Source organism: Scyliorhinus torazame, chromosome 24 (assembly GCF_047496885.1).
Source record: "Scyliorhinus torazame isolate Kashiwa2021f chromosome 24, sScyTor2.1, whole genome shotgun sequence".
NCBI classification, from domain to species: Eukaryota; Metazoa; Chordata; class Chondrichthyes; order Carcharhiniformes; family Scyliorhinidae; genus Scyliorhinus; species Scyliorhinus torazame.
Window position 1 is genome coordinate 36,820,057 of NC_092730.1, and position 26,756 is coordinate 36,846,812.

General features: G+C 46.8%; 5 non-coding genes across 5 annotated transcripts; all 5 read right to left on the reverse strand.

The window, feature by feature from the left end:
• Positions 1–319: 319 nt before the first annotated feature.
• On the reverse strand, positions 320–402 carry trnal-cag (transfer RNA leucine (anticodon CAG)). The gene has a single exon. It is a non-coding gene; the product is annotated as a tRNA-Leu (tRNA).
• A 13,881-nt stretch (positions 403–14,283) lies between these two features.
• On the reverse strand, positions 14,284–14,355 carry trnaw-cca (transfer RNA tryptophan (anticodon CCA)). Its single transcript has one exon. It is a non-coding gene; the product is annotated as a tRNA-Trp (tRNA).
• Positions 14,356–15,909: 1,554 nt separating this feature from the next.
• Positions 15,910–15,998, reverse strand: trnar-ucg (transfer RNA arginine (anticodon UCG)). Its single transcript is given in 2 exon segments — positions 15,910–15,945; positions 15,962–15,998. It is a non-coding gene; the product is annotated as a tRNA-Arg (tRNA).
• A 7,044-nt stretch (positions 15,999–23,042) lies between these two features.
• On the reverse strand, positions 23,043–23,114 carry trnaw-cca (transfer RNA tryptophan (anticodon CCA)). Its single transcript has one exon. It is a non-coding gene; the product is annotated as a tRNA-Trp (tRNA).
• Positions 23,115–23,559: 445 nt separating this feature from the next.
• On the reverse strand, positions 23,560–23,631 carry trnag-ucc (transfer RNA glycine (anticodon UCC)). Its single transcript has one exon. It is a non-coding gene; the product is annotated as a tRNA-Gly (tRNA).
• Between the last annotated feature and the right edge of the window lie 3,125 nt (positions 23,632–26,756).

A 26,756-nucleotide genomic window follows, 5' to 3' on the forward strand; every position in this document is an offset into this window, starting at 1 on the left:
CGAGCAATGAATCACAATAGAAACCGAGTCCCCAACTTACCCTCTTGGACGGATGTGAACAATCCAACCTGCCAGACTATTTACATGAGAAGACGAATTTTACCCTTCTCTTGGGATCAATATTAATTCCTCAACCAGAGTCACTGAAGCAGATTGTCGAGTCATGAACTGGGCTTTTGCCGGTGGGGTCTTGCTGTGCATCTTCAAGCAGGAATCTCATGTCCTGAGACCAACGCTTTTCCATTGAATGGGAGGTATTGGATCTTCCTGAGGTTGAACATCTTGCTGGAGAAATTTAACCTCGTGGAGGAAAAGGCAATATCTGGAGTGGGATTCGAACCCACGCCTCCAGAAGAGACTGCGATCTGAACGCAGCGCCTTAGACCGCTCGGCCATCCTGATGCGTTGACACCGAAACTAAGATCCGTGCACAAATCGACTTAAAGTCTGTCTTCATCTTTATTTCATTTCAAACAAGATATGCTTTTCCTACTTTAGAACCCGAGCTAGAGTCCTGTATCTGAGTGCCATTCTTGGCCAAACCGCTGGTGGTTAAGGAGCTTCTCATTGCTGCATTGATCAGTTTGCTCTAATCAACAAGGTCCGATTTCCCGCTCTACCTGTTTCTCAGACGAAGGTATTGAAAGTCTAAAATCTGAGCGACGTGAAGTATCCAATTGGAGAGTGGCATTCTGGAAACTGCAATCTCTCTCAACAGCTGCTTCCGGTGCTGCTTTCACAGACAAGTAGGCGAAGAACCGCTCCAGTGTCCAATCAGGTGAACGTTCATCCAGGAGTGGCGGCAGAAGAGAGTTCTGGGAGAAGTCAACTTAGTCACCTCGACTGTACTGTGGTTAGCTGAAGAACAGGTGTCAAAGAGTGGATCAGACTGAAAGCAAAACATTGGTACTGATAAAGAAAAAGGTAGATGTGCTGCTGACAAATACCAACTTTTTCCGTTCGGTGTGAGTGAGAGTACGAATAGCAGAGGATGGTTTCGATTCATCGATCTCTGGGTTATGGGCCCAGCACGCTTCCGCTGTGCCACTCTGCTCATAGCTCGCTATCTTTGTGGTCGGACTTGAGGCAAAGTTTGAGGACGTCTGTAATAGCGTGATCAATGTTCCCAGAGTGGCGAATCTACCGCCCCGAACTTCATTTTATGAAGATGATTCCAGTCACTCCCCACTTTCCCATCAGAACAACGTCACAGAAGAAATCACATCACCATCACAGAACAGCCATTCAGCACGAAAGTAAAGTATCTGAACTATGCTGACCAGAATCAGTGTGCTCAAACATGTGTTCTTGTTGAAAGAAAAAAATGAGGAAGTGAATAGTTGTGTGGCTACCGCAGGGCAGTAATGTTGTAGCTCCTGGTTTAAGGAGCAGAGTGCCGCAGCGGAAGCGTGCTGGGCTATTAGCCCGAGGTCGAGGAATCGAGGGTATTCTCTGCTATTTGCATTCTCCCTCACACCAAAAGTAAACATAACAGGCGTTCCTGTTTGCTTTGCAGCAGATACCGATCAAAATCTTTCTTGCAGTCTCATCCGGACATTAGTCCCAAGAAGGAAAGAGACAGCATGACACATTACAACACTGTAATGCTCACACATAGGGAACTACAGAGAAAATGCTTTAAAGTCTCAGCAGATCTGACAGCATCTGGAGAGAGAGAAATGAGCTCACGTTTCGTGTCCAGGTGACCCTTAGTCAAAACTGCCCGGGAAACGTTATCCAGCAGTACCCCACAGAGGGGCAATATAGATATATAACGATATCCAGTAATAACTCATCGGGGGCCAATAAGGAAATAAAGCTTTATCGAGCAATGAATCACAATAGAAACCGAGTCCCCAATTTCCCCTCTTGGACGGATGTGAACAATCCAACCTGCCAGACTATTTACAAGAGAAGACGAATTTTACCCTTCTCTTGGGATCAATATTAATTCCTCAACCAGACTCACTGAAGCAGATTGTCGAGTCATGAGCTGGGCTTTTGCCGGTGGGGTCTTGCTGTGCGGATTTAAGCGGGAATCCCATGTCCTGAGACCAACGCGTTTCAATTGAAAGAGAGGTATTGGATCTTCCTGAAGTTGAAAATCTTGCTGGAGAAATTTAACCTCGTGGAGGAAAAGGCAACATCAGGAGTGGGATTCGAATCCACGCCTCCAGAAGAGACAGCGACTTGAACGCAGCGCCTTAGACCGCTCGGCCATCCTAATGCGTTGTCGCCGAAACAAAGATCCGTGCACAAATCGACCTAAAGTCTATCTTCATCGTTATTTCATTTCAAACAAGATATGCTTTTCCTACTTTTGAACTCCTGCCAGAGTCCTGTGTCTGAGTGCCATTCTTGGCCAAACCGCTGGTGGTTAAGGAGCTTCTCGTTGCTGCATTGATCAGTTTGCTCCAATCAACAAGGTCCGATTTCCCGCTCTACCTGTTCCTCAGACGAAGGTATTGAAAGTCTAAGATCTGAGGACGTGAAGTATCCAATTGGAGAGTTGCATTCCGGAAACTGCAATCTCTTTCCACAGCTGCTTCCGGTGCTGCTTTCAGGCGAAGTAGGCGAAGAACCCCTCCAGTGTCCAATCAGGTTAACGTTCATCCAGTAGTGGCGGCAGAAGAGAGTTCTGTGAGAAGTCAACTTAGTCACCTCGACTGTACTGTGGTTAGCTGAAGAGCAGGTGTCAAAGAGCGGATCAGACTGAAAGCAAAACATTGGTACTGATAAAGAAAAAGGCAGATGTGCTGCTGACAAATAGCAACTCGTTTCCGTTTGGTGTGAGTGAGAATACGAATAGCAGAGGATGGTTTCGATCCAGCGACCTCTGGGTTATGGGCCCAGCACGCTTCCGCTGCGCCACTCTGCTCATAGTTTCTTATTTTTGTGGACGGACTTGAGGCAAAGTTTGAGGAAGTCTGTAACAGTGTGATCAATGTTCGCAGAGAGATGAAACTGCCGCCCCGAACTTCATTTTATGAAGGTGATTCCAGTCACTCCACACTTTCCCATCAGAACAACGTCACAGAAGAAATCACATCACCTTCACAGAACAACCATTCAGCACGAAAGTAAAGTATCTGTCCAATGCTGACCAGAATCAGTGTGCTCAAACGTGTGTTCTTGTTGAAAGAAAAAAATGAGGAAGTGAATAATTGTGTGGCGACCGCAGGGCAGTAATGTTGTAGCTCCTGGTTTAAGGAGCAGAGTGCCGCAACGGAAGCGTGCTGGGCCATTAGCCCGAGGTCGAGGAATCGAGGGTATTCTCTGCTATTTGCATTCTCCCTCACACCAAAAGTAAACATAACAGGCGTTCCTGTTTGCTTTGCAGCAGATACCGATCAAAATCTTTCTTGCAGTCTCATCCGGACATTAGTCCCAAGAGTGAAAGAGACAGCATGACACATTACAACATTGTAAAGCTCACACATAGGGAACCACAGAGAAAATGCTTTAAAGTCTCAGCAGATCTGAGAGCATCTGCAGAGAGAGAAATGAGCTAATGTTTCGAGTCCAGGTGACCCTGAGTCAAAGCTGCTCGGGAAACGTTATCCAGCAGTACCCCACAGAGGGGCAATATAGATATAAAACGATATCCAGTAATAACTCACAGGGGCCAATAAGGAATTAAAGCTTTATCGAGCAATGAATCACAATAGAAACCGAGTCCCCAACTACCCCTCTTGGACGGATGTGAACAATCCAACCTGCCAGACTATTTACAAAAGAAGGCGAATTTTACCCTTCTCTTGGGATCAATATTAATTCCTCAACCAGACTCACCGAAGCAGATTGTCGAGTCATGAGCTGGGCTTTTGCCGGTGGGGTCTTGCTGTGCGTATTTAAGCGGGAATCTCATGTCCTGAGACCAACGCTTTTCCATTGAAAGGGAGGTATTGGATCTTCCTGAGGTTGAAAATCTTGCTGGAGAAATTTAACCTCGTGGAGGAAAATGCAATATCAGGAGTGGATTCGAACCCACGCCTCCAGACGAGACTTAGACCGCTCGGCCACCCTGATGCGTTATTGCGGAAACTAAGATCCGTGCACAAATCGACTTCAAGTCTATCTTCATCGTTATTTCATTTCAAACAAGATATGCTATTCCTACTTTTGAACTCCTGCCAGAGTCCTGTGTCTGAGTGTCATCCTTGTCCAAACCGCTGGTGTTTAAGGAGCTTCTCATTGCTGCATTGATCAGTTTGCTCTAATCAACAAGGTCCGATTTCCCGCTCGACCTGTTCCTCAGACGAAGGTATTGAAAGTAAAATCTGAACGACGTGATGTATCCAATTGCAGAGTTGCACTCTGGAAACTGCAATCTCTTTCCACAGTTGCTTCCGGTGCTGCATTCACAGACAAGTTCACAGACTGTACTGTGGTTAGCTGAAAAACAAGTAGCGGATCAGACAGAAAGCAAAACTTTGCTACTAATAAAGAAGAAGGCAGGTGTGCTGCTGACAAATAGCGACTTGTTTCCGTTTGGTGTTTGTGAGAATAAAAATAGGCTTGCAACTTGCTGGCGAGGAGGTCGCTGGTGATGATGACGTGGCGTGGACTCGCTGAACCAGGTTCAGGAGCTCGAGCACCGAGCAGGGACGCTCTGTCAGGCCCGACGATTTCAAACCACAGTGTTGCCTTGATCGCCTTGTTGGTTACCCCTAGTTGACAGGAACCACTGGCAGCTATGGCATTGCCATTGTAGTCATTGTACTGGCAGGCCGGTGGCAGAATGCTTGGTCTGGCGCGCATGGTGTCGAGGCCGGATTTTGAGATGAGGTTCGCTGATGCGCCGGTGTGAAGATTGAATCGGATGCAAGCCTTGTCTCATTTCATTTCATTTCGTTTTCATTTCATTAATTGTGAGGACAGCACACCACTCGTCGATCCACACTGAGGATCGAGAGGCGTTTCGCGTTGTGGTGGAAGGCAGCGCATGTGTAGTTATGATGCCCACCCGGTATGGGGACCTGACGCACTCAGCATCAGGGTCTGTTGGGCTGTCGGGATCGGAATCTGGCATGCCTTGTTGTATTGAGCGGACACTTCTGCGCCGCAGCAGGGATTGCTGGCTGCTGAGCGGTGGAGCAGATATGCAAAGGGCTGCATAGTGGCCAAGCTTGCCACACTGTAGACACTGGCGTCATTTTGCCGGACATTTCCGCTTTAAGTGGGTGGAGCCACAATTCGGAGATGTCATGACGCCGATGACAGGGCATTCCGTGCGCCATCGTGCATGCGCAGTGCGGTCGGTCGTCGTACGCACCTGTGCAGTCGTGTTTTCGGCCTCATCGTCCACTCGGTCATGGCGCACATGCGCAGGGACCCGGGAAAAGTGCACAAAGCGACCACTCTCCTCGATGCTCAGGCCCTGCATTTGACAATGGCCTGCACCCGTTCCACCTCGTGGGCGGCCAGTTTTGCAGTTTCTGCCGCCCTGATGTGGGAGTAACGATTCTTAGCATGCTCATGGATAACGCATGTCTCGATAGCAACTGAGAGGGTCAACTGTTTGACTTTCAGGAGCTGCTGCCGAAGGGAGTCGGAGTGGACACCGAAAACGATCTGATCCCGGATCATGGAATCTGCCGTCGAGTCATAGTTTCATGACTGCGCTAGAATGCGGAGATGGGTCACGAAGGACTGAAAAGGTTAATTCTTACTCTGAAGCCTCTGCTGGAAAAAGTACAATTCAAAGCTCTCATTCACCTCAGTGTCGCAGTGGCTGTCAAACTTCAGCAGGACTGTTTTGAATTTTGTTTTGTCTTCGCCAGCAGCGAACGTAAGGGAGTTGTAGATGTGGATGACATGGTCCCCCACGGTGGAGACAAATAATGTGATCTTCCTGGCATCCGATGCTGTTTCGAGGTCGGAGGCCTCGATGTACAGGAGGAACTTTTGCTTGAAGATTTTCCAATTGGCGTCAAGGTTGCCGGAGATGCGGAGCTGCGGAGGAGGCTGGTGTTTTCCATTTCACCGATGGCTGCTTCCTGGTCAATGCTGATTCACTCGAGGTAGGTCCGTAAAGATCAGTATCACTCTGGTACCATGATGTGTTAGGCAGGTAGGCTCGATGTGGACTGCACTCGATGCAGGGAAGCTAAAAACAGACGTCGAACATTGGAGAAAATCCAACACTGTTTTATTCAACGATAGAACTGATACACATATTCAGCTGTGGGTCGACACTATACTGAACTGACTGGAGACCTTGTAGTAGCCTGATCAGACTTACTAGCTACCGCATGGTGTTTGCACTTGCTAGCTCGTGGACTCTGACTGTCTCAGTGGCTGGGTCCAGAGAGAGCGGGAAACCTAGTGCCCTCTGGCTTTATAGTGGCAGTGTCCTGTTTGGTGATTGGCTGCACTGTGTTGTGCTTACTGGTCATCCTGTGTGTCCATCACTGACTGTCTGCATCTCATTATATACATGAGTGGATATTATGACAGACTCCAAATCCAATGGTCTTTTTCCACGGATATTCTATCCCTTCTCACAGACAGACTGGGAGACCCGTCATCGCATGAAAGCAATAACTTCCTGGAGTGATTCCAGGTTGGGTTTCTATCGCATAAATTGTCAATGAATGTCTTGTTAAACGTAGTTCAGTTAGCGGAGTGGCTGTGGCTTGGTACTTGCAATCAAATGGGGTTCCCCCGCACAGATTCGAAACCTACCTGCACTGTAGGCAGCACGGTAGCACAGTGGTTAGCACAGTTGTTTCACAGCTCCAGGGAGCTGTCTGTGCGGCGTCTGCGCGTTCATCCGGTGTCTGCGTAGGTTTCCTCCGGGTGCCTCCGATTTCTTTCGGAAGTTCGGTGCAGACTCAAGAGGCCGAATGTCCTGCAGGGATTCTCTGGATAACAAATTAGAATCGTCAGAACTCCGACATTGACGAGATGTTTAAGGCGTCTGACTGATCTTCATCATGATGCGATCAAATGTTAGTATCTTTCAGTCTTTCCGCGGTGTTTTATTTACAATGTGTAGAAACATGTTTAACATGGTGTTGAAGTGTTTCCCATCAGTCCATTCAGAACAATCCTTCAGCTGATATGATGGAAATGTAATTTGCTGACAGAAACAACATTTCCAACACTTCACATCTGGCTGCACATCTGGACCAATGCACAAAGACGACCTTCTTCCGTTAGTTATTGTGGATATTAAACATCCATGAGGTGTTTGGTGAAGTCAGGTCCTATGGCGAGTTGGCCGAGAGGTGATGGCGATGCGCTGCTAATCCATTGTGCTTTGCATCTGCGGGTCTGAATCCATCCTCGTCGATGATCCATTTCCTGCGTCTCCGCGTTGGGCCACTTATTGAGGGGGCCCTGATGATTCATTCAGTGTATCCGGAACTAGGATGGAGTTTAGATTCGGAGTTCAACAGGCCTGAGGAGTGAATCTTCTTGCACCAATCTCTATACCGATATTCCTAATCCTCTGTCTGATAATCGATTTAAATCACGACACCAGTTTTGGGCAGGAGTTTGGCACCATGAAAACTTGCGGCTCCAGAAGCTCCAAAACAGACGCCAGCTTCATCTGGGGCACTGCTGGCAGATTTTGTCTTTCCAGAACCGGCCGCCCAGCCGTGAAAACAAGTTCATCAGAGGATCTCATTATACTGTAAGACGGAGGAGCAGAAGTAGGCCATTCGGCCAATCGTGTCTGCTCCACCATTCAAAGAGATTATGACTGATCTGATATAATCCTCAAATCCACTTTCCCGCCACATCCCCATAATCCTTGTTTTCTTTACTGATTAAATCTTGAACATATTAACTGACCCACCCTCGACAATCCTATTCGCTTAGAAACGATATTTCCACAGATACACTATCTCCTTAGAGAAGAAATAACTCATCATTTCTGGCTTAACTGGGCGGTCCCTTACCCTGAGATTAATCCCTCAGGTCCCAGACTCTCCCACGTGGAGAAACAACCTCTCAGCATCCACCCTGTCAACCCCCCTGAAAAGCTATTAAATCTGTGAATTTGAATGGTGGGAATTATTCCCTGACCCAAAGATTAGTTCAGGCCTCTGGATTCCCAATCCAGTGACATAATATTTCATCCCTCTGAACAACAGTTGATTCGGCTCATTATTAAACATCTTGGGCCAGTGGGCCGATGAATGGCAGATGGAGTTTAATTTGGATAAATGTGAGGTGAGGCATTTTGGTAGCTCAAATCAGTGATTGACCTACTCAGTTAATGGTATGGAGTTGGGGAGAATTACAGAACAAACAGATCGAGGAGAACAGGTTCACACATCCTTGAAGGTGATGTCGCAGGTGGACAGGGTGGTGAAGAAGGCATTCAGCATGCTAGGTTTTAAGGTCAAAATATTGAATCCAAGAGTTGTGATGTCTTGTTCAAGTTGTACAAGACATGCTGGTAAGACCACACGGGAAATACTGTGTTCAATTCTGGTCACCCTATTTTCGGAAGGATATTGTTAAACTAGAAAGGGTGCAGAAGTGATTTACAAGGATGGTACCAGGACTTGATGGTGTGAGTGAAAAGTAGAGGCTGGATAGGCTGGGACTTTTTTTTCCTGGAGCGTAGGAGGCTTATGGGTGATGTCATAGAGGTCTATGAAATAATGAGGAACATAAATAAGGTAATGAGGAGCATCTGAACGGGCTGCCAGAGGCAGTGGTAGTGGCGGGTATCATTTTGATTTTAAAAATCAGTTAGACAGTTACATGGGCAGGGTGGGTGTAGATGGACATGGGCCAAATGCGGGCAAGTGGGACTAGCTTAGTGATAGAAACTGGGCGGCATTGACAAGCTGGGACGAAGGGCTGTTTCCATGCTGCCAACATCCACTACTCTTTGACTCTGTCTGTCTTCCTGATGATATTAGAATTTCCTCCACAGAATTCTATTGAACCGTTTGATACATAATATTTTATTCTATATTTTATCCAAGTCAAACAGGTACTGTGGATTCATCAGGGGATAAACAAAATACTAGGATGAGAGCGAATTGAATGAACAATGTTCCCAAAAATTATATTCCAAAAAGAGCCCTGCAACGTTTGGATGGGAAGGTGAAACTTTGAGCGGAGAAAGGAAAACTCGGCTGACAGCAAGCTCCACCGGATTTCGATATCAAACGATCGCGGTGGGACTCGACCTTCCAATCTTCTGGTATTTTCATTATGTTCACCGAAATCAGACTCCTTAGCCATTAGGCCAGGCGACCACCTCATGGGACATACGGGCTGATGTTTATCGCATGTGAATAAATACTGTGATTCTCTCTGTTTCCCTAGAAACCAGTACAATGCAGAAGGAGGCCATTCGGCCCATCGACTCTGCACCGACCCTCCAATCCTGCACCCCACTCATGCTTTAATTTGGATCTAGACTGGGACGTTCGGTGCTGTTCCATGTAAAGCAAAAATGAACTTCGAGGATATTTCCAATGTAACTGTTTTTCTTCCGCAAACAATTGAATCAGTGAAATTGTGCGTTTCGGGAGCTGGGATTTTCGAGTCTCTCAAGGCTTCTCTCCAAATCCATTGGTCATTTTAAGGTAGATTCAACCGCTCCTCACATAAACACCGGGGCACCGTTCATCGCAGGAATGCAAGAACTTCCTGGAGTGATTCCAGGCCGGTTTTATAATGTTTAATGAATGACCTATTGAACCGGGCTGCGATGGTCGAGTGGTTAAGGTGTTGGACTTCCCAAGCAGGTTCGAGCCCTGCTCCCAACGACTGTGACTGAAGAATTAATCGATTTTTAGTCAACGGTTTGACACAAAGTTCGCTACTTAGCAAATTCTAATATCCTCAGGAAGAGGGTTAATGGTATTTTGGACATCAGCCCGGCTAGTTTAGTCAGGAGAGCATCATAGATTATCATAGAATTGCATCGAGTCTGTACCGGCTCTTGGAAAGAGCACCCTACCCAAGGTCAACACCTCCACCCTATTCCCATAACCCAGTAACCCCACCCAACACTAAGGGCAATTTTGGAGACTAAGGGCAATTTACCATGGCCAATCCACCTAACCTGCACATCTTTGGACTGTGGGAAGAAACCGGAGCACCCGGAGGAAACCCACGCACACACGGGGAGGATGTGCAGACTCCGCACAGACAGTGACCCAAGCCGGAATCGAACCTGGGACCCTGGAGCTGTGAAGCAATTGTGCTATCCACAATGGTACCGTGCTGCCCTCATGCATGGGACTCTTAATCCCAGGGTCGTGGGTTCCAGACCCACGTTGGGCGCTTCCATATTGTAATCTGAGAGTGTTGAGCTGAACGAACTGATTTGATAACAGGAACACAAGGTTATGTTCCTGGACTGGGAATCCAGAGGCCTGAACTAATCTTTCGTGACAAGATTTAATTAATCTGGAATTGAAATTTCATCTCAGTAATGGCGCAGAAAGGTTCTGCTGCAGACGGATCATATTTCCACAACTGGGAACACATTTACACAACAGGGAATGATTAGCACAACCACAGTGAAGATCTGTCCCCGGCAGAGTCACGGTTCCAACAGAGAGAACAGTTACACAGCAGAGAGAACAGTTAAACAGCAGAGAGCTCAGTTACACAGCAGAGAGCTCAGTTACACAGCAGAGAGCAGTTACACAGCAGAGAGCTCAGTTACATAGCAGAGAGCTCAGTTACACAGCAGACAGCAGAGAGCTCAGTTACACAGCAGAGAGCTCAGTTACACAGCAGAGAGCACAGTTACACAGCAGGAAAAACATTTAATTGCCTATCTTTGTGGAACAGAAAATCCCTTTTTGCTAAATAACCAGTTTTTCCATCTCAGTATCTTGCTGGTTTGCTCGGCACCTTTTCTGTGTGTCATTGTGTGTGTGTCCTGATAGTCTCTTCCTGCTTTACTGTGTGTCTTTCTCTGTCTGTCACAGCCGTGCTGATGTTCCGTGTTATTGTCCAGCCAAGGTGAGCTTCACAACACGTGGTTCTCGTTTAAGAAAAAAATAGTTATGTGGCTGCCGCAGAACAGCAATTGCGAACACGGCAGATCTGAAAAGCAGAGTGGCGCAGCGGAAGCGTGCTGGGACCATAACCCAGAGGTCGATGGATCGAAACCATTCTCTGCTATTGATGTTCTCAGTCACCCCAAAATTAAAAATGACGCTATCAACCTGCGCCTTTTCTTTTCAGGAGATTCGTATCAAAGTGTTGCATCCAGTGTGATCCGGACATTTGCGCCAGGAATGAAGCAGACAGCATTACATCACTGTGAAGCCCAAAGTAACAAAATAGGGAAGCTCTTCGATTCACTCTCACTGAGGAAAACAGGTGCCAATATCACATCTCCACTGACTGGAATGGGTTATGTTTTATTAACACAGTCATGTCATTTGGTAAAGATCGAACCGGGAGTTTTTCAGTGTTTTCAAATCCTTTAACAGCGAGAACGTGAAAAGTTTATATAATAACTACCAGGAATACCCCACAGAGGGGTAATAAGCATATATAACAATATCCAATAATAAACCACTATACAAACCGAGATCACAGTTTCGCCACTCGGACGGATGTGAACAATCCAACCAGACTATTTAGAACAAGCGAAGATTCCTGCCTCCAGCCACCTCACTTTCTCCAGCTCTCTTCCTCAGCTCGAAACACAGGAAAAGACGCAAACGCCTCCAATCAAATTATTATTGCGATGGCCGGGAATCGTTCCCGGATCAACTGCTTGGAAGGCATCGATGCTCACCTGTATCCCCCCATCACTTACTGCCGAATGTTGAGTCCTTTTGATGCTTTGCATTAGTTTGATAAATTGTTTCGTAAACAACGTCTTGCTATGTTTGTGTTATTTCACTCCAATTTAAAATGCTCATGAATGAAAGTGTCCGTGTCGCACTGCTCCCCGTCAGCCAGGAGATGGCACCAGTCCACATTAAAAGTATTTATTTCTGATGTTCTGTGTGTCATTACATGGGACTCTTGCTCTGGCCTGAGACCTTACCTTGTCCTTGTGGCCGGATGCTGCCGTTTGCACCCTGGTTAAGTAATAATAGAATGCCTCCAGTGCAGAAGGAGACCATTCGGCCCATCCAGTCTGCACTGACCCTCGGAAAGAGCACCCCAACACGGCCCAATCATCTCCGAACCGTTTGGATACATCAGGTGTCAGTCTCCTATGGAGACGAGGGTTCAATCCCACTCCTGACATTGACATTGATTCTCAGCTGCGATAAAATGCCAGAGGTCCCGGGTTCAAAAATGCGGACGAGCCCGGATGGTGTCATTGACTGAAATCGGGAGGAGGTTTAAGCTCCCTGGAAGTTATTGCAGCGAATATATCAGTGCAGAACACGTGAAGAAACGGACAGGGTATTTAAAGGTCGTTTGATCATGGTGTGGGATTCTGAATTTCTCCTCAAGTAAAAACAGACGCACGCTTGTGCATCCGCCAGCTGGCTGAATACAATGGTTATTTGTACCTGATAAGCCTTTGATTTGACCAACGCCCTTGCAGGATGAGGTGGCCGAGTGGTTAAGGGGACGGGTTGCTAATCCATTGATCTCTCCGTGCGTGGGTTCGAAACCCATCATTGTCGACTTTCCATCCTGCTTTCTCCCAGTGGGACTCATTTTTCCAAAGTATCTGCAATCACTGATGTGACAATCCAGTTCAAGTTGTGAGGCCGGATTGCATCGAGTTGTGTTGGAAGCGCGAGAATTGAAAATTCAGTCTTGTTCCGATTGAGATGCATTGATCGGGTCGTGAGGTCGGAACCACTCTGTCTATTGGGTAGTGTCAAAGCCAAGCGACATTTCATTGTTCGAGAGAATGAGGAGTTTCGGGAATCAGGATATTTACCCGGCAAAAATCTGCTGGAGGAGGGAATGAGGGGAGTCCAAAAATGTATTCAGAACCTTAATGTAGCGGCGGCAATGCAGATTCACCAGAATGATACAGACATAGAAGGTTTCATTTACGAGAACAGATTAGAACTATAGAATCATAGAATGGTTCCAGCTCAGGGTGCGGCCATTCCGCCCACCGTGTCCATGTCAGTCGCCTAGAGCTGGAAAATCTCAGCAGACCTGGCAGCATCTGTGGAGCGGGAAACAGAGAATGGGAAGCAGGGTCAGACTGGACTGGAAACTGTAACTCTGTTTCTCTCTCCACAGATGCTGCCAGACCAGCCGAGTTATCCAACATTGTCTATTTCTGTTGCAGCATTTTATGAAGAATCTCCATAGCGGCCTTGCCTTTGTGCTCGGCGTTTCTATTTATTTATTTCGTTCTGTATAAATTTAGAGTACCCAATTATTTTTTTTCTCCAATTAAGGGCCAATTTAGCGTGGCCAATCCACGTACCTTGCACACCTTTGGGTTGCGGGGGTGAAACCCACGCACACTTGGGAAGAATGAGCAAACTCCAGGCGGGCAGTGACCCAGGGCCGGGATGACGCTTCTATTTATAAAGACTGGTCCCGTATGGGCACGAAGGGCAATTTATCCAATCCGCCTAATGCACGTCTTTGAACTGTGGGAGGAATCCGGAGCACCCGGAGGAAACCCACGCAGACACGGGCAGAAGGTGCAGACTCCGCACAGGCCGTGAATCGAACCTGGTACCCTGGCACTGTGAAGCCACAGTGCTAGCCTCTCGTGCTACCGTGCTTTGTGCCCAGAGACATTATTGCAGCGAATATATCAGTGGAGAACACGTGAAGAAATTAAAACGACATTTTAAAAAAACCGCACGCTTGTGCACCCAGGTAACTGGCTGAATGCAATGGTTGTATGCAACCCCGATAAACCTTTGATTTATTTGCTGAACAAGAATTTCCCCATCTCCGCCTTAAACATAATCAATGTCCCGCTTCCGCGGCCTTCTGAGGCAGAGTTCCAAAGTCGCACAACTCTCTGAGAGGGAGAAATTTCCTCATCTCCGTCCGAAAAAGAGCGACGTCCTTGTTTTTAACTGCCCAGTTGTTCTGGTCTCACCCACGAGCAGTGAGATTGAACCAACTGTTTGGACAGCACGGTAGCACAATGTTAGCACAGTTGGTTCAATATTCTCAGATAATAATATGGACGCGGCCAACTGGGAGGTAGAGTCCCATGCTCTACTGACTGAGCTATCCGAGTCTCCGCATGTTTGATTAAACTGCTCAAAAATATAAACTGAGCGGGTCAATCTGAACTATCCGCAAACATTTATCAGCATTGTGGCTTTGAACGGAGTCATTTCGGGAATATTTCGAGAAATTCCTGGAACCAGCGGCAGAAAATCCTCCTGAGCTTGACGTGATTTGAACACGCAACCTTCTGATCTGGAGTCAGACGCGCTACCGTTGCGCCACAAGCCCAAGTGCGGATCATTACGGGTTTCTCCTCATAGATTTATGTTTTATTTATACCCAACTGTGCGAAAGAAACGCAAAGAAGTTCGATTGAGGGATATTAAAGGGCCATGAAGTAAAGCAGCTGTACCACGTGGTTAAGGGGATGCACAATAATCCATTGCGCTCTGTACACGTGGCTTCAAATCCCATCCTGGTCTGTAACGTGTCTGTTGTGTCTCTGTTTGGTCCCCTCATGGGGGTTGTGGTGATCCACTGTAATAGGAAATGTAAGGTCGGGCCTGCACTACAGGTTCGCCGGTAGCTCCTGCCTGCTGGCTCCGCCCAGTGTGAACTGTATAAATATGCATGCCCTCCAGTGCCCTGCCATTTCGCCAGCTGCAGCAGGAGGCCTCGCATCTGACTGTAATAAAGCCACAGTTGTACACAACTTTAGTCTTTGTGCAATTGATCGTGCATCAAAGGTGAAGTAAAAATGCTGCTATTTTTAACTTTTGTTTGAGGGCTGGCGTGGGATTGAACCCTCGTTGATTCAGCTCATTATTAAACATCTTGGGCCAGTGGGCCGATGAATGGCAGATGGAGTTTAATTTGGATAAATGTGAGGTGCTGTATTTTGGTAGCTCAAATCAGGGATTGACCTAATCAGTTACTAGTAGAGAGTTGGGGAGAATTACAGAACAAACAGATCTAGGAGTACAGGTTCACAGCTCCTTGAAGGTAGTGTCGCAGGTGGATAGGGTGGTGAAGAAGGCATTCGGAATGCGAGGTTTTAAGCTCAAAATGTTGAATACAAGAGTTGGGACGTCTTGCTCAAGTTGCACAAGACATTGGTAAGACCACACATGGAATATTGTGTTCAGTTCTGGTCACCCTATTTTCCGAAGGATATTGTTAAACTAGAAAGAGTGCAGAAGTGGTTTACAAGGGTGTTACCAGGACTTGATGGTCTGAGTGAAAGGTAGAGGCTGGATAGGCTGGGACTTTTTTTCCTGGAGCATAGGAGGCTTATGGATGATGTCATAGAGGTCTATGAAATAATGAGGAGCATAAATAAGGTAATGAGGAGCATCTGGAACGGGCTGCCAGAGGCAGTGGTAGAGGCGGGTATCATTTTATCTTTTAAAAATCAGTTCGACAGTTACATGGGCAGGGTGGGTATAGAGGGATATGGGCCAAATGCGGACAAGTGGGACTAGCTTAGTGAAAGAAACTGGGCGGCATTGACAAGCTGGGCCGAAGGGCTTTTTCCATGCTGCCAACATCTATGACTCTATGACTCTGTCAGTCTTCCTGACGACATTAGAATTTCCTCCACAGAATTGTAGTGAACCGATTGACACATAATATTTTATTCTATACTTTATCCAAGTCAAACAGATACTGTAGATTCATCAGGGGATAAACAAAATACTAGGATGAGAGCGAATTGAATGAAAACACTGTTAGAAGGAATTATATTCCATAAAAAGCCCTGCAATGTTGGATGGAAAGGTGGAACTATGAGCTGAGGAGGGAAAACTCGGCGGTCAGCAAGTCCCACCGGATTTCTGTATAAATCGACCGCGACAGGACTCGAACCTGCAATCTTCTAATATCATCATTCGATTCATCGAAGTCAGACGCCTTATCCATTAGGCCACGCGGCCACCGCCAGTGACGTGCGAGCCAATGTTTATCCCATGTGAATAAATACTGTGATCATATCTGTTTCCGTAGAAACCAGTAAAATGCAGAAGGTGGCTATTCGGACCATCGAGTCTGCACTGACCCTCCAATCCTGCACCCCACTCATGAGAGGGGAGGGACGGATTTCAGGTGTTGGAATGGGGGCCAGAGTTGCTCCATGGGACCCAATATTCCAGTAGAGGGCAGGTGCGTGAGCTTTCGGAGGGTCAGTACATACTCGTTGTGCCGAATGGTCTTCATTTGCACAGTAGGGATTCTCTGATTCTATGACAGCAGCGGGTTTAGGTGGCGAAGCCCTTGTGCCATACTGCCCACTCCTGACACCATGGAGAAATTCTGATCTCTCAAAGACTGGCGACCAAGGACGTGTAACAAAAAATAATTTATTTACTGTTTGAGCAGCTGCTCCAGGCTTGTGCTCTGAGCGCGATCCGGGGAGAACACCTGATCATTTTAGATGCGGAACACGTAATCACGTGACCATTCGGTCTGCACAGGCCTCCTTCTGTGCTGCCAGTTTCTGTGATTGAATTGCTTTAATTTGGATCTGGACTGGGAAGTTCGGTGCTGTTCCATGTAAAGCAAAAATGAACTTCTAGGATATTTCCAATGTAACTGATTTTCTTCCGTAAACAATTGAATCAGTGGAATTGTGCGTTTCGGGAACTGGGATTTTCGAGTCTCTCAAGGCTTCTCTCCAAATCCAATGGTCAATTGTAAGGTAGATTCAACCGCTCCTCACAGAAAAACCGGGGCACCGTTCATCGCAGGAATGCAAGAACTTACTGGAGTGATTCCTGGCCGGTTTTATAATGTTTTGTATGTTTTATAATGTTTAATGAATGACCTATTGAACGGGGCTGCGATGGTCGAGTGGTTAAGGTGTTGGACTTTCCCCAGCAGGTTCAAACCCTGCTCCCAACGACTGTGACCGAAGAATTAATCGGAATTTTAGTAAACGGTTTGACACAAGGTTCGCTGCTCAGCAAATTCCAATCTCCTCAGGAAGAGGGTCAATAATATTTCTGACAGCAGCCCGGCTAGCTCAGTCGGTAGAGCATAGGACATTTAATCCCACGGACGTGGATTCATATATTGTTTCATATTGGGTTCAAGCCCCATATTGGGCGCTTCCATCTGAGAATGTTGAGCTGACCGAACTGTTTTGATAACAGGAATACAAGGTTTTGTCCCGGGACGGGGAATCCACAGGCCTGAACTAATCTTTCATGATAAGATTTGATAAATCTGGAATTGAAATTTAGTCTCAGTAATGGCGGAGAAAGGTTCTGATTCAGACGGATCATATTTCCACAACTGGGAACACATTTGCACAACAGGGAATGATTTGACCCAACCACAGTGAAGATCTGTCACCGGCACAGTCACGGTTCCAGGACAGAGAGAACAGTTACACAGCAGAGAGCACAGTTGTACAGCAGAGAGCGCAGTTACTCAGCAGAGAACTCAGTTACTCAGCAGAGAGCACAGTTACACAGCAGAGACCTCAGTTACACAGCAGAGAGCTCAGTTACACAGCAGAGAGCACAATTATACAGCAGAGAGCACAGATACACAGCAGAGAGCACAGTTACACAGCAGAGAGTACAGTTACACAGCAGAGAGCTCAGTTACAAAGCAGAGAGCACAGTTACACAGCAGAGAGCACAGTTACACAGCAGAGAGCACAGTTACGCTGCAGAAAGCACAGTTACACAGCAGAAAGCACTGTTACACAGCAGAGAGCTCAGCTGCACAGCAGAGAGCTTAGTTACACAGCAGAGAGCTCAGTTACACAGCAGAAAGCACTGTTACACAGCAGAGAGCTCAGTTACACAGCAGAGAGCTCAGTTACACAGCAGAAAGCACTGTTACACAGCAGAGAGCACAATTACACAGCAGAAAGCACTGTTACACAGCAGAAAGCTCAGCTACACAGCAGAGAGCTCAGTTACACAGCAGAGAGCTCAGCTGCACAGCAGAGAGCTCAGTTACACAGCAGAAAGCACTGTTACACAGCAGAGAGCGCAGTTACACAGCAGAAAGCACTGTTACACAGCAGAGAGCACAGTTACACAGCAGTGAGCACAGTTACACAGCAGAAAGCACAGTTACACAGCAGAAAGCTCAGTTACACAGCAGAAAGCACAGTTACACAGCAGAAAGCACTGCTACATAGCAGAGAGCTCAGTTACACAGCAGAAAGCGCAGTTACACAGCAGAGAGCTCAGTTACACAGCAGAGAGCTCAGTTACACAGCAGGGAGCTCAGTTACACAGCAGAGAGCACAGTTACACAGCAGAGAGCTCAGTTACACAGCAGAGAGCTCAGTTACACAGCAGCGAGCTCAGTTACACAGCAGAAAGCGCAGTTACACAGCAGAGAGCTCAGTTACACAGCAGAGAGCTCAGTTACACAGCAGGGAGCTCAGTTACACAGCAGAGAGCTCAGTTACACAGCAGAGAGCTCAGTTACACGGCAGAGAGCTCAGTTACACAGCAGAGAGCACAGTTACACAGCAGAGAGCACAGTTACACAGCAGAAAGCTCAGTTACACGGCAGAGAGCTCAGTTACACAGCAGAAAGCACAGTTACACAGCTGAGAGCACAGTTACACAGCAGAGAGCACAGTTACGCAGCAGAAATACATTTAATTGCCTATCTTTGTGCAACAGAAAACCCCGTTTTCCTAAATAACCAGTTTGTCCATCTCAGTATCTTGCTGGTTTGCACTGCACCTCTTCTGTGTGTCATTGTGTGTGTGTGTCCTGATAGTCTCTTCCTGCTTTTCTGTGTGTCTTCCTCTGTCTGTTACAGCCGTGGTGAAGTTCCGGGTTATTGTCCAGCCAAAGTGAGCTTCACAACACTTGGGTTCTCGTTTTAAAAAAAAATAGTTATCTGGCTGCCTCAGAGCAGTAATTGCGAACACGGCGGACCTAAGGAGCGGAGTGGCGCAGCGGAAGCGTGCTGGGCCCATAACCCATAAACCAACCTCTGCTATTTATATTCTCACTCACACCAAAAGTAAACATGTCGCTATCACCGTGCATTCGCCTTTTCTTTTCAGTAAATTAGTATCAAAGTGTTGCTTCCAGTGTGATCCGGACATTTGTCATTTCACATCACTGTGAAGCTCAAAGTAACGAAATCGGGAAGCTCTTCAATTGACTCTCTCTGAGGGAAACAGACAGCATCTGCTGTGGTGTGTGAGTTTTATTGGTGCCAATATCACATCTCCACTGACAGAAATGGGTTATGTTTTATTAACACAGTCATATCATTTGATAAAGATAGAACCAGGAGTTTTTCAATGTTTCCAATTCCTTTAACAGAGCGAAGGGGAAAAGTGTATATAATAACGTCCAGGAATACCCCACAGAGGGGTAATAAGGACAAGGTAAGGGCAGCACGGCAGCATAGTGGAATTGCTTTGACAAAACATTGAATTCTATACACGTCAGTCTCGACTCAATAAAACTCGAGATGCATTTGTAGGCATAGTATTATTTATTTTTAACCAACTTGCAAGTCTGAATCGCATCACACAAACCCAGAACACAAGCTGCCTCCTGGGTCTTCCGAATCGAGTGCTATTGGAGACAAAGGAATCTCTACAAATACATTCAAATGACATCAAGTTTCACATACAGATTCCCATAGGCCATCCTAGACCCCTCCTGACCTGGCCATACATCCTAATTGGCTCACTTCTCATTCCTTAACCCTGGACCTCTTGATCCCCAGCATCCTTTTCTCCTCCTCCACCAGACACACCTCCCCCCTTCCGTGCCATGCTTTCTAAAATCCTTTGTCTGTGAACTCACTAGAATTAGACTGGCCTATATCTACATTACTGTAACTAATATACTTAAACTAACTATTTTATATCACATTCATCAGCTTCACAGTTCCAGGGTCCCAGGTTCGATTCCCGGCTGGGTCACTGTCTGTGCGGAGTCTGTACATTCTCCCCGTGTGTGAGTGGGTTTCCTCTGGGTGATCCGGTTTCCTCCCACAGTCCAAAGATGTGCAGGTTAGGTGGATTGGCCATGCTAAATTGCCCTTAGTATTGGTTGAGTGGGGTTATTGGGTTATGGGGATAGGGTGATGTGGGCTTGGGTAGGGTGTTCTTTCCAAGAGCCGGTGCAGACCCGATGGGCCGAATGGCCTCTTGCTGCACTGTAAATTCTATATATAACAATATCCAATAAAAAACCACTACAGAAACCGAGATCACAGTTTCGCCACTCGGACGGATGCGAACAATCCAACCAGACTATTTAGAACAAGCGGAGATTCCTGCCTCCAGCCACCTCACTTTCTCCAGCTCTCTTCCTCAGCTCGAAACACACGAAATCACGCAAACGCCTCCGATCAAATTATTATTGCGATGGCCGGGAATCGACCCCGGATCAACGGCTTGGAAGGCAGCGATGCTCACCAGTATCCCTCCATCACTTTCTGCCGAACGTTAAGTCCTTTTGATGCTTTGCTTTGTTTCGTAAACAACGTCTTACTATGTTCATGTTATTTCACTCCAATTTAAAAATGTTCCTGAATGAACGTGTCCGTGTCGCACTGCTCCCGGTCAGCCAGGAGATGGCACCAGTCCACAATAAATGTATTTATTTCTGATGTTCTGTGTGCCATTACATGGGACTCTTGCTCTGGCCTGAGACTTCACCTTGTCCTTGTGGCCTGATGCTGCCGTTTGCACCCTGGTTAAGTAATCATAGAATGCCTCCAGTGCAGAAGGAGACCATTCGGCCCATCCAGTCTGCACCGACCCTCGGAAAGAGCACCCCAACACGGCCCAATCCCCTAGAACCGTTTGGAAACATCAGGTGTCAGTATCCTCTGGAGACGTGGCTTCAATCCCACTCCTGACATTGACATTGATTCTCAGCTGCGATAAAATGCCAGAGGTCCCGGGTTCAAAAATCCGGACCAGCCCGGATGGTGTCACTGACTGAAATCGGGAGGAGGTTTGAGCTCCCGGGAAGTTATTGCAGCGAATATATCAGTGCAGAACACGTGAAAAATCGGACAGGGTATTTAAAGGTCGTTTGATCATGGTGTGGGATTCTGAATTTATCCTCAAGCAAAAACAGCATCCACGCAGCTGGCTGAATACAATGGTTGTTTGTACCTGATAAACCTTTGATTTGACCAACGCGCTTGCGGGGTGAGGTGGCCGAGTAGTTAAGGGGACGGATTGCTAATCTATTGGGCTCTCCGTGCGTGGGTTCGAAACCCATCATTGTCGATTTTCCATCCTGCTTTCTCCCAGTGGGACTCATTTTTCCAAATGTATCTGCAATCACTGATGTGATAATCCAGTCCAAGTTGTGAGGCCGGATTGCATCGAGTTGTGTTGGAAGCGCGAGAATTGAAAATTCAGTCTTGTTCCGATTGAGATGCATTGATCGGGTAGTGAGGTCGGAACCACTCTGTCTATTGGGTAGTGTCAAAGCCAAGCGACATTTCATTGTTCGAGAGAATGAGGAGTTTAGGGAATCAGGATATTTACCCGGCAAAAATCTGCTGGAGGAGGGAATGAGGGGAGTCCAAAAATGTATTCAGAGCTTTAATGTAGCGGCGGCAATGGAGCTTCACCAGAATGATACAGACATAGAAGGTTTCAATTACGAGGACAGCTGAGAATTATAGAATCATAGAATGGTTCCAGCACAGGGTGCGGCCATTCCGCCCACCGTGTCCATGTCAGTCGCCCAGAGCTGGAAAATCTCAGCAGACCTGGCAGCATCTGTGGAGCGGGAACCAGAGAATGGGAAGCAGGGTCAGACTGGACTGGAAACTGTAACTCTGTTTCTCTCTCCACAGATGCTGCCAGACCAGCCGAGTTATCCAACATTGTCTATTTCTGTTGCAGCATTTTATGAAGAATCTCCATAGCGGCCTTGCCTTTGTGCTCGGCGTTTCTATTTATTTATTTAGTTCTGTATAAATTTAGAGTACCCAATTATTTTTTTCCCAATTAAGGGCCAATTTAACGTGGCCAACCCACATACCTTGCACATCTTTGGGTTGTGGGGGTGAATCCCACGCAGACATGGGAAGAATGAGCAAACTCCAGACGGGCAGTGACCCAGGGCCGGGATGACGCTTCTATTTATAAAGACTGGTCCCGTATGGGCACTAAGGGCAATTTATCCAATCCACCTAATGCACGTCTTTGCACTGTGGGAGGAATCCGGAGCACCCGGAGGAAACCCACGCAGGCACGTGCAGAACGTGCAGACTCCGCACAGACAGTGAATCGAACCTGGGAGCCTGGCGCTGTGAAGCCACAGTGCTAGCCACTTGTGCTACCGTGCTTTGTGCCCAGAGAAGTTATTGCAGCGAATATATCAGTGGAGAACACGTGAAGAAATGAAAACGACATTTTAAGACCGTTTCACCATGGTGTGGAACTGATATATCAAATAAAAAACCGCACGCTTGTGCACCCAGGTAACTGGCTGAATGCAATGGTTGTATGCAACCCCGATAAACCTGTGATTTATTTGCTGAACAAGAATTTCCCCATCTCCGCCTTAAAAATAATCAATGTCCCGCTTCCGCGGCCTTCTGAGGCAGAGTTCCAAAGTCGCATAACTCTCTGAGAGGGAGAAATCTCCTCATCTCCGTCCGAAAAAGAGGGACATCCTTCTTTTTAACTGCCCAGTAGTTCTAGTCACCCACGAGCAGTGAGATTTGACCAACTGTATGGGCAGCACGGTAGCACAATGGTTAGCACAGTTGATTCAATATTCTCAGATAATAATATGGAAGAGGCCAACGTGCGGCTTGAACCCTCGACCCTGCGAGGTAGACTTCCATTGCTCTACCGACTGAGCTATCCGAATGTTTGATGAAACTGCTCAAAAATATAAACTGAGCGGGTAAATCTGAAATATTCGGAAAAATTGTGGCTTTTAACAGTCCTTTCGGGAACATTCCCACAGAGAGAAATTCCTGGAACCAGCTGCAGAAAAACTTCCTGAGTCTGACGTGACTTGAACACGCAACCTTCTGATCTGGAGTCAGACGCGCTACCGTTGCGCCACAAGCCCAAGCCCAAGAATTGAGCGTCTCTCCTCATAGATTTATGTTTTATTTACACCCAACCGTGCGAAAGAAACCCAAAGAAGTTATATTGAGGGATACAAAAGGGCCCTGAAAATAAAGCAGCTGTATCACGTGATTAAGGTGATGCACAATAATCCATTGTGCTCTGTACACGTGGCTTCAAATCCCATCCTCGTCTGTCACGTGTCTGTTGTGTCTCTGTTTGGTCCCCTTCATGAGGCTGAAGTGAAAATGCTGTGATTTTTAGCTCTTGTCGGAGGGCTTGGACAGTGAATAGTCGAACACTATCCATATTGAAACCACATTAAAAATGATGAGAAAGTTACTTATTTCACTCCTCGCTGTACTTGCCACTAAATTCTGAGTGAGAAACTTTCTCTTCCTCAGTTTTAAACTCACAAAGAGGTGCAAAAGTTCCCAATTTATTATTGCGATGGCCGGGAAACGAACCCGGGTCAACTGCTTGGAAGGCAGCTATGCTGACCACTATACCACCATCGCTCACTGATCAGAGACGTGTCCTTTTGGTTCTTTAGATCAGTTTGATTTACTGATTCGTAACAAGTACTTACTTTACGTAAGTTATATCACTCCAATTTAAAATGCTCCTGAATGAAAGTGTCCGTGTCGCACGGCTCCCGTTCAGCCAGGAGGCGGCACCAGTCCACAATAAATGTACATTCTATGTGTCATTACACAGGACACTTCCTCTGGCCTGAGACCTTAACTCGTCCCTGTGTCCTGGATGCTGCCATTTTCACCCTATTTCAGTAATCATAGAATGCCTCCAGTGCGGAAGGAGGCCATTCGGCCCATCGAGTCGGCACCGACCCTCGGAAAGAGCACCCGATTTCGGCCCAATCGCACCTAACCTTTCGAATACGTCAGGATGGCCGAGCGCAGGTCGCAGTCTCCTCTGGAGGTCAGGGCTCGAATCGCACTCCTGAAATTGACTTTTCCTCCGCGAGGCACCATCCAAACCTGGAACCCCTCCCTAACAGCACTGTGTGTGTACAAACACCATATGGACTTGCAGCGGTTCCAGAATCCCCTCACCGCCCATTCTCGCGGTCAATTAATGATAGATTGTAAATGTTTGGCCGAATCAGCGACAATCACAGCCAGAGAGACCTGCAATAACCCTCAGGGCAGGAAAGGCAACTCATTGTCCTTTGGCCCAAAAGCAAAATACTGCGGATGCTGCAAACCCGAAACAAAGACAGAAAATGCTGGAAATATTCAGTTGATCCGGCAGCATCTGTGGAGAGAGAAACAGGTCGTTCCAATGAAAGATCAGGATCTGAAATGGTAACTATTTCTCTTTTCACAGATACTACAGATCCGTACCGTATTTCCAGCATTCCCTTGTGATTAGCTGAACATCCTCAGACTCTGTAGCTTCGTCCGGTAAAGTTTCTGTTCCCTAAAGAAAAATCTGGACTCAAATCTCAGCCCAGCCTTATTCCGTTTGACCACCTGTGCGATTGAGAACTTCCTCCACAACAGGGGGAAATGTGTTGGATTTCTAGTCGGAAAATATGCCTTTTGCAGGTTTAAATTCAGTAGAATATCTACAGAGATTGTAACGCAATGACTGATTTCAGCTGCCATCATCCAGTTGTTAAATCTTTCCACTAAAAATCCACTGGATGTTCCCCTTTGACTTGAGTCCTGCTCCCAGAAGATCAGTTCAGTATTTTTAGTAATATTATATTTTGAATTCTATGTCCAGAGAATTGTGACGCTGAAATTGCTCACACTTCTCTCCATTGTTATCTACTCTGCAGGTGTTGACTGCACCGTCTAATGGAGACATGCTCACAGGGCTGTGAGAGAGGCTTTCTTTCAGGCGCGAGGCCTCTTTTGGTCCATCAACAGGATGTCTGCAGAGAAACTCAGAATACCGAGCCCCTCTTCCCAGGATGGGCTTAATCAGGGACAAGATGTTGTTTGAAGAGAGAATCAAAGGTCTGAAGAATTGGTCTCAGATTCCTGGCGTTTTGTGAAGAGAACAAGATGGTGGAGCAATGTGACAATAGCAGGATACGAGTTTGGGATATTATCCAGTCTGTGCTGGGGAGCTGCGTGAAGGACGTTGTCTTGTCTGCCCACCCAAGCTGAATGTTGGGATTGAGGTGGTGATCAGATTCCGAGAGGAGGGTGAAATCCTTTCACTGAGTTTCAAGCTCACAGTTCGGTTGAGTGTCTTGAGTTACAGGAAGATACAGACGGGATGGTCAAATGGGAAGAAAAGTGGCTGATGGAATTTAACGCTGCAATATTAGATGTGATCCATTTGGTAGGGATTTTCGCAGTAACTTCATTGCAGTGTTAATATAAGCCTATTTGTAACAATAAAGAATATAATATTATTATTATTGGATTAATGTGAATGGCCTGACACTGGGAAGTCCTGAGGAACAAAGGGACCTTGGAGTGTTTGTCCATAGATCTCTGAAGGCAGAAGGGTAGGTTAATAGGGTGGTGGAAAAGACATATGAGATACGTGTCTTTATCAATCGGGGCATGGATTACAAAAGCAGAGAGGTCATGGTGGAGTTGTATAGAATGTTGGTGAGGCCACAGCTGGAGTATCGTGTGCAATTCTGGTCACCACATTCTAGCAAATATGTGACTGCACTGGATGGGGTGCAGAGGTGATTCAGCAGGATGTTGCTTGGGATGGAACATTTAGGATATGAAGAGAGGTTGGATCGGCTTGTTTTCTCTCTCTCGCGGGAACAGAGATGACTGAGGGGTGATCTCATCGAGGTGTACAAGATTATGATAGGTATAGACAGGGCGGATAGGGAGCACCTGTTCCCCTCAGTCACAAGGGGACACTATTGTTCTGTGATTCTGTTACAGATCAGATCTTGGAGGTATCGCTGCTGTATTCCCAGGAGGTGGTGGTCTGATTCGGAGAGCAAAAGCTTCCATCGAGGGCGGGGTTCTCAATAAGAACAAACTGGAGGTGTGGGATGTTAGAATCTGCTCAGCACTGATTCATTTTTATTCATTGTGGTGTCCTAGAATAAACACGTGGATTGTAGCTGTCCATTAAAAACAAAAATAGAATTCGGAAATTTCTGGCCAGTAACTTCACCATGTCCACGTTACATCACTCAGCACCCTCAGCTGCATCACATCTGGTCCACGTTTCCTCAGCAGAGAGCATTTCACAGCAGAGAGTACATTTCCACTGGAGAGATCGCAGTTTCTCAGCAGAGCGCACAGTTCACGGCAGAGAGCACAGTTTCACAGCAGAGAACACAGTAACACAGCAGAGAACACAGTCCCACAGCAGAGAACACAGTAACACAGCAGAGAACACAGTAACACAGCAGAGAGCACAGTAACACAGCAGAGAGCACATTTCCACAGGAGAGGTCGCCGTTTCCCAGCAGAGGCACAGTCTACAGCAGAGATCATATTCCACAGCAGAGAGCAGTTACACAGTAGAGATCTCGGTTCCACAGTAGAAATCACAGTTCAGCGGGAGAGAATATACTTAAATATCGGAAAGCAGTTTAATTAACATCAGGGAAGACCTTTCAATAACAGAGTGAAGATGCAGATAACACAGTTACACAAGAGGAAAGAGGGGAGATTTAACAACAAAGAAC